This window comes from Euprymna scolopes, chromosome 45 (genome assembly GCF_053919585.1).
Source record: "Euprymna scolopes isolate OS-2025 chromosome 45, ASM5391958v1, whole genome shotgun sequence".
Classification (NCBI taxonomy): domain Eukaryota; kingdom Metazoa; phylum Mollusca; class Cephalopoda; order Sepiida; family Sepiolidae; genus Euprymna; species Euprymna scolopes.
The window spans coordinates 23,580,890-23,590,213 of NC_136526.1; the positions used below are offsets into that span (position 1 = coordinate 23,580,890).

Sequence of the window (9,324 nt, forward strand, 5' to 3'; positions counted from 1 at the left end):
TGTAGTAATTTTTGGGATAACAATGTAGTAATATTAGAGATAACAATGTAGTAGTGTTAGGGATAACAATGTAGTAATATTAGGGATAACAATGTAGTAGTGTTAGGCATAATAATGTAGCAATGTTAGGGATAACAATGTAGTAGTGTTTGGGATAACAATGTAGTAGTGTTAGGGATAACAATGTAGTTGTTTTAGGGATACCAATGTAGTAGTGTTAGGGATAATAATGTAGCAATGTTAGGGATAACAATGGAGTAGTATTAGGGAAAACTATGTAGTCGTGTTAGGGATAACAATGTAGTAGTGTAAGGGATAACAATGTAGGAGTGTTATGGATAACAATGTAGTAGTTTTATGGATAACAAGTTAGTAGTTTTAGGGATAACAATGTAGTAGTGTTAGGAATAACAATGTAGCAATGTTAGGGATAACAATGTAGTAGTGTAAGGGATAACAATCTAGTAGTGTAAGGGATAACAATGTAGTAGTGTTAGGCATAATAATGTAGCAATGTTAGGGATAACAATGTAGTAGTGTTAGGGATTACAGAGCTTTGGTGAAAACTCAGGAATAGTTGGCACCAGGATCCATTTTTCATTTGTTGCCTGTGTGTGTGAGGATCAGAACTGCAAATCAATAGAGAATGATAACGTTGCAACTACATCATTACTTTATGTGTTCTGTGCAAGGCCTTCACCGACTTTGCATGCAAATACTGAGTCTTTTTGCTCTCACTGTTGGGAGTAAAGCTTACAATCTTGCTAAATAGCCACAATAAATGAGAAGAACTTCAATTGATCCTAAGGCATGGTCCTCATGAGCTCGATCTAGAAATCCAATTTCTCAATGAAACAACACTAATGATGATGATGATGATGATGATGATGACAACGACAACAACAACATCAATCAGCTTGATGTAATTAAGACGAAATTTATTCCCTTCAACATATCTCTCGCAGATATCAGTTTCCTGTTCACACAACAGAAAACCTAAATTAAATCCCTTAAAGCAATTGCGTAATAAAACTCTCACCTGAAATACAATTCGTTGTGTACTTATGCGTCTGATCACATTGGCAATAACTCTATACACCTCGTATTATTTGCATTATTCAGATTAATGTTCTGACTTTAGATCTCAATCTCACAATGGTTTGGGCTGATGTAACCTCCGATCTTATACAAATGCATGTTGTATAAGCCAGGAATACTATTTCTATTGAGCACAAGAATCTGTACATAATTTCGAACCCTTTTTTCAATTCACTGGGGGGCAACTTACTCAATTTCCAGCGACATAAAATTTTAACAAAATATTGTCTTATCAATTTGGAAACAGATTTGTGAAAAAGAATGTTAATAAATAATCATTGCTTTTCGTTTCCGTAAAAGAATAGATTTTATCGAACCAATGACAAATTGCACCAATTTTCCCAAAATCATTTTATTTTCTTCTTCTTTCCATCAAATGGTTGCATTGAATCGAATTTGATCATCTTTATTGATTCCGCCATCTTAAGGGAAACACAAAAATGGCGACCTAATGAGTCATCCCAGATTTTTACCTTCCATTCTTTCTTTAATGTCTTTGATCTCCCCATCCTCCTCACCCTTCTCCTCCTCCTCCTCCTCCTCCTCAACCAAAATAAAATGGACAACTCGTTAATCACTTGTACGTTCTTTCATATATTTGTTGTTTTCTTTTATATATTTGTTTTTTTTCTAGACTCAAACTAAACATTTCAGAAATCAAGTCAAACACCCAATTTAGAAAAAAAGTAAGAAAGAACTTTTTTTTAGATCAAGTAAAGAAACAAAATGTTTATCCAGAAAAGAAATTCTTTGCTTTTACTGACGACATTATTTTGCTTTTTTTGAATAAAAAAGAAAACAGACAGGATGTCCAAAACAATTTTTACACTTTTTAAATAGGAAAGAAAATATTGTACAATATAATTCAAGCTCAGTAAAAAATAAAATTCTATTATTTACGTAATTTTAGTTTATAATTTTTATTGTTTTCATATTAACCTTTGGTGGACACCTCTTATATTCTCAAATTTAAATTACTGCTTTTTATTTTTAGGTGATTATTTAAAATTCATCTTGGCAAAACTAAGTAATTTGAAAAATAAATTGTAGTAAAGTACAATAAAATAAATTATAATAAAATATATAATTATATTGCTAATAACACGGTATAACAATAAAAAATGAAAATTGGCTTGTTAGAACAAAATTTGATTTGTTCGCTTAAATGCTATTTAGGTCTGACTGTTAAAATCAAACAAGATGACTTTCTTTGTTAGATTTATTGAAAAAATGTTATTGACATGTCGGCCATTTTTATGTTTAACTCTTGTGCAGATCGAGAAAATGTTTATTCAGAAAAGATGATCGTCATGTAGGGGATTAAAAATCAGAGGACACCGGGGAAGAGTAATCTGCCCCTGCTCTAATGTCCTCTAATTTTTAGTACAGTCTGTTCATACTGACGACATTCATTTTGAATAAAGAAAACAAACTTGTTCTATATCTACTATGTTGAGTGTTTGAGAGAAATTTGACACTTTTGGAAAGAAAACAAAATTAATTTACAATATAGGCGAGTGTAGTCAAAAATAAAATTATATCATTTACTAAGTGTACCGACTCGGTATTGTCAGGAGTCCATTATATTTAAATTGTTTTCAAAATATTTTGTTAGATTCAGTATCTCAGCTCGAACAGCAATAACTCTTACTAAAAGAATATGAGTTATTCCTCCTAGGTGACTCTTTTTAGGTGTTTTTTTTTTCTCTATACTAGCGGGGGGGGGGGGCGACGGTTTTGCCAGGTCGGAAAATATACTTAACTATGATATTTTAATTTATCCGAATTTCGTATGTATTATTATAGAATCGTGATTTCAAAAGTAAAAAACGTATTTAGATACTATCAGCTATAATCGAAACCAAAAGCAAAACTATAACATTTAAAGCTGGTGACGTTACCACTGTGCCAACGTGACACACATATGAACTGATTAAAAATTAAAAATAAACTAAAATGAATGAATTTTGACCCATATTTGCCCCCTTAAAAACAATTTTAACCAGGTAAAGACCCATAAAAAAAGGGTCCGTAAAAAATCCAATCATTTGAGGCCACTAGCTCCGCTCTACGACTTTAAGTTTCGGAGGAGATAGAGTTTAAAAATATGGAGACAGACATGTAGCGTTTTATATATTAGATTAGCAAAGTGCCGAACCATATTAAGTATTTTATAATATTTGTACTTTCCTTTTGTTTTTCTTAGGCTTAAAATTGTGGGAATTAAAAAAAATGACAATCCTGAAAAATGAAATCATGTTATATTTCTACTATTTAACATGTACTACATTAAATAATACAAGTTGCTTCCATCAAAAACCAACCATTAAATCGTTAATAAAATTCATGATCGTTTCTTCAATCAAACCATATTTGATATCCAGTTCTATATTCACAAATGCACTTCAATCTATGTTTCACATATTCACCAAGTTTAGTCATGAAAATCGCAGTGTTTGATTTGGTGTTTGAAATAAGCTTATTTAAATGTCCATTAATTTTTCATAATATTATCATGTTCGTAAATTTAATTTTGATAGTTAAATGCAATTATCAAAGCATCGCCTGGTTATTAAATTATTAATTAAACCAGATTGTTTTACATGATTTGCTATGCAATTTTAAAGTTCATTTAAAGCTAGTTAAAAAGTGGATGAAGAGATGCGATATTGAACCCGAGACCTTAAGTCTGATATATTAACAACTTAGCTCCTCGGGCTAGACGTATTTTCTAATTCTAATATATCTATCTATATCTATACTCCTGTAAATTCGTTTTTCTTTTGTGTGTATTGATATTCATATGAAAAACCCTCTTTTCTATTTACTTAAAAAGAAAATACAATTTTCTTATATATGGGTTGTGGAATTGCATTCACTAGCAAAAGATCTAGCTAATTTGCATATTCTTTTAAACATTCAGTTTAATTAATTTCCTATTAGTTTTTTCGGTTTTCTTATGGGATGATCATCTTTAGTTAAATATTACGTGTAATTATATTTATGCAGATATTCTACATGATTTATACTTGCATAATATTTGCATAAAATGTTTACAGTAAACACAAAATTGTTTCCATATATATTTATGTATACGTATATATTTTTGTTGAAAAAATTTTGCCTACCAAACTCCTCCTAGAGATTTTGGTCTACAGACATGAAACTTCATATATAAGGTATTTGAATCCATGCAAAACTTTATAAAAAAAAAATCGGTGCAAAAGTGTGAAAATTAAAAGAAATGAAATTTGCCAGGTAAAGGTCGGACGCTGGCATTACGAATGCATAACGTGGTAGCTATTGGTACATGTTTTAATTTTTAGACTTGCAGTAAACATGTTTTCATAGCCCAGTCATTGCGGCAGAGGCAATATAAATCATGAGCTTTACTTTACATATTCACACTTTTTAATACATACATATTTGCACATAACCTTATGAACACACATAGGGCACGAGCAAAGCCGGACGGAACTGCCAGTGTATTTATAAAAGTAAACGTGTCTGTGTATCTGTGTGTCTGTGTGTCTGTCTGTGTACATTTCCCTACGCAATAACTTTGTCAATTTTAAGTCTACAGACTCGAAATTTGATATACAGGGTACTGAGATTTGGGAAAATCTTTGTAATCCATTTTCGGCCGTACACTTGGTTGCCAAGAGTCAAAGTTCACCGATTTGACCCTTGAAAACTCTACCAAACTCCTCCGCCAATTTTGGGTCTAAACAATTGAAATTTTAGATATAGGTTCCTTGGACATGGATCCAACTTTTTAACTTGATTTGACCCCAAAACAATAAATGTTAAGGTGAAAATTGGGGTCAAAGTTGTAAAAAATTTGACCTCTCAGCCAATTTTTGGTCTCAACTTTTGTATATTTTACATAAAATGTATTCAGGCATAGGGCAAGCTTTTTAATCGGTTTTTAGCCGAAAATTTCGCTATCAAGGGGTCAAAGTTCACAAGATTTGACCTTTTTAGTCTCTAGAAAACTATTCAACCAATTTTGGGTCTAAACATTTAAAATTTTACATAAAGAGTATTCAGACATGCAGCAAGATTTTTAATCAGTTTTTTGGGCGAAAATTTTGCTGCCAAGAGGTCAAGGTTGAAAGAGTTGACTTTTGCAGACTCTACCAAATTCCTCCGACAATTTTGTGTCTAAACACATGAAATTATAGATGTAGATTACTTGGACATGAGTCAAACTTTTTAATATATATACATATACATATGCACACAAAGTTATGAACAGTACATAGGGCCCGAGCAAAGCCGGGCTGAACTACTAGTAATATTTAAAAATTTATTAAGGCCTTTCCTATTACTGTTATGGATGAGATATTTTATGAAAGAAATGAATTCTGTTATTCATATTATTTAGATTCTTTGGACTACAGTTCTCACCTTAAATGTTTTTTCACAACGTTCTTGATCGATGTAACTTCCAACCTTCTTCAGGTTTATTTTGTTGAACTCTGAAATTTTCTGTCAATCTCTGGAATCTGCACAGAATTTTGAACAAAACCCTTTATTTAACTCACGAGGATAGCATACTCTCGATTTGTTAACCATCTAGTCCTAAGTAATTCGCAATTGTATTTTGAGTGTCATCCGCACTGAAGATTGAACATTCAACTTCCAGATTTCAATCCCCACCAACCATATAATTGAAAAGAACCGTCCGTTGCTTAGAACACTGAGTAGAAGCAGTATGCAGTGACATATCAAGAGGAGATGGAAATACCTTCACCAAAACAACTATCCAGAGAGTATGATATCAACTTCAAGAAATTTGGACCAACATCAAAGGACACCACCCGAAAACTTACCATCAATACTCACTTAAAAAATTCAGTAACACATTATTCTGTGGTTAAAAGCATTTACAAAATCCAAGAAGTGAAACTGGCTAACCAGAATCAAACATTGATTTTGTAGGAACAAATCTATTGGCGACAACGATTTGAGAAAAAAGTTGCTATAGTAATAAATAGGTCTGTGACAAGAGAATATTATTCGCATTTCTCGAGTATAAATCATTTAATATCTTATGTTTTTATATAGAATGACGTGGTTCTCGATTGATTAACTGTGTTTGTGTCGGATATATACTCGAGAGTCAAAACAATGAAAAGAATATTCTCTTGTCATAGCCCTAGTGATAAAGAAAAGATAAAAGAAAAACATGTAAATTTCTGCTATAAATATTCAATAAATATTTTCAATCACAAATTCATTTCAATTGTTAATCAAACTGTGACAGCGTTTTTCTTGACGTTCTGCGACATCTTTTTCCTCGCTTGTTTACATGGGATCAAAGATTTTTCATGTGCAGTCATAAATCTAACGTGGGTCTTCTTGTGTCAGAAATCGGCTCAAATTTCTTGCGGAGATATTATTTACACAGATGTTTCTTCCACATTTGATTGATGACAGTCAAGAATTGACTCGTGAAAAACCGGCATTGTAGACGATTACGACGCCTGACCTTTACTTCTGCAAATTTGAAGTGATCAAGTTATCCATCCTGGCTGGCTGGAACTAACTTACTCGCTCGTCCACATGTTTAAGGAAAATATTTCTAGATTTTACAATTCACAAGGACTGTAAGTTGCATGTATATCAGGGAAAAATGATTTTCACAATGTGAGGTTTTTTGTACAGATGTAGTCGTTCTCCTACATACAGCATCTGGTATTTATAAATACTCACTAGTGTGTAACATAATCATGTCCCAAAATTTAATGACCCAAAATTTAATGTCCTAAAATTTAATGACCCAAAATTTAATGACCCAAAATTTAATGTCCTAAAATTTAATGACCCAAAATTTAATGACCCGAAATTTAATGTCCCGAAATTTAATGACCCGAAATTTAATAACCCAAAATTTTTTCTGTACTGTTTGGCAAAATCATTTGATTCAATATTTTAGAAATCTACTGGGCTGAGTGCCCGACGTTGCCCGGGTACTTGGAGGTGTGTGTTGAGCAAAACAAAAAAAAAAGTGGTAGTAGGCAGACAGGGAGGCTCGAACCCGTACCTCAAAGGAGGAAAAGAGTGCGAAAAAAAAAAAAAAAAAAAAAAAAAAAAAACGTGACGTCTTTGCTATTGCATCCATCACCAAACCGGAAGTGACGAAGGTTTAAATTAAGGCTAGTTAATCGAAAAGAGGGGATGGCTTTCGAAAATATCGGTGAAAAAAGCGACCTCTCCCCGTAGAAAAGTGCCCAGTTGAAAGTGAAGGAATTAATGTTTTTGGCCAATTTTTCAATATTTGTCGTTCGAAGGGTGGAACTTAAACACGATACCGATCTCGTGAAAATCCGTCGCTTCTGTCGAAAGTTTTAGGCAGACATACAAACAAAGAAGCATACATACATGCATACATTTAAACAGATAGGTGAGATTTATATTATAGATGATTAAAATTAGATGTAAAAAAATAATTTAATTGCTATTTTTATGTTTTAATTTTTTCATACATATTCTAATGTGAATGTATTGCAAAATATTTATAAAAATGTTACAGAGTTGATTAGTGAATGTATTTCTGTAGAAAGAACTGGATTTGAACTTGCCACAACCAGGTTATCTGTGTATTTTGTTGACAACTTGGACCTCATCATCATCAAGAATGGCGACGAACATATAAAAATGTAATGGTGTATATTATTATGTAATATAATATATACATCATTACATTTTTATATGTTCACTTAAATGACGTGATATTTTAAAGAAAAAAAAACAGATGGAATTTGATGAATGGCATTATTATTTTTTTTTTTACTTTTTTTTGCAATTTAGTCCATCTGACAAATTATTCCTTGTCATATATAATATTCAATAGAGGATTCATTTATAATATTACATATACAATCCGCATAAATTTAAAATTTCATGTTCAAGCATATTATACGACCGAGCAATGAATGTATAAAAATGTAGTATTATAAATTTATTTTTGTAATGAATGTATAAAAATGTAATATTATGAATTTATTTTTGAAATGAATGTATAAAAATGTAATATTATGAATTTATTTTTGAAATGAATGAATAAAAATGTAATATTATGAATTTATTTTTGAAATGAACGTATAAAAATGTAATATTATGAATTTATTTTTGAAATGAACGTATAAAAATGTAATATTATGAATTTATTTTTGAAATGAATGTATAAAAATGTAATATTACGAATTTATTTTTGAAATGAATGTATAAAAATGTAATATTATAAATTTATTTTTGAAATGAACGTATAAAAATGTAATATGAATTTATTTTTGAAATGAATGTATAAAAATGTAATATGAATTAATTTTTGAAATGAATGTATAAAAATGTAATATTATGAATTTATTTTTTAAATGAATGTATAAAAATGTAATATTATGAATTTATTTTTTAAATGAATGTATAAAAATGTAATATTATAAATTTATCATTGAAATGAATGTATAAAAATGTTACAATATAAATTTTTTTATTGAAGTGAATGAAAAAAAAATATAATTGTATGAATTTATTAAGTGAATGCATAAAAATTTAATGACATAAATTGATGTGAATGATTAACAAGACCGATATCCATTAGTCGCATGCTCTCGTGTAATGAATGAATGCGTGAATGTAGGATTGACATGAAATTCTTAAAGATAAACTAAAATGACTGAAAAATGGGCTGAATTGATTTAAATAAATAAAAAGTAAATGACGTATTACCTTAAGAATGACTTCAATGCTTAAAAAATAACTGGAATCCTTCAAAAATAACTTGAATGATCTGGAGAATTACTTGAATGGCTTTGAGACTGACTGGTTGTAAAGTGGGTGATCATTTTACATTAAATTAATACAGAAAAGCGATCCCCCACTTTATATCACAAAGTTACAAACAAGAACAGATACTACACTCTGATCTTGGCCAAAAGGCCAAGAAAAGGGTATTTATTTGCTCCCACACCGAGCAAATTAGGCACAAGGCCGATTTTTAATGTGAGGAGTGAAGAGGAAATGGGAACCAACTCCCCGGGGAGTAGGGGAGCTGGATAGTGACAATTGGTATGAAGGGTTGCCCCTACATTGACCAAGGTCTTATATGTGGAGCTGCCCCGCATACGGTCTTTGCTTGCAGTATCTACCGGAGCAGATACTACACTTTGAGATATTAAATCCTTTATTCATGTTAAAAATACAGTGAAAATCAACAAT

The 9,324-nt window shown here is 31.0% G+C and overlaps 1 pseudogene; it reads right to left on the reverse strand.

Moving 5' to 3' along the window:
* Positions 1-8,938: 8,938 nt before the first annotated feature.
* Positions 8,939-9,058, reverse strand: LOC145269914 (U2 spliceosomal RNA; annotated as a pseudogene).
* Positions 9,059-9,324: the final 266 nt, after the last annotated feature.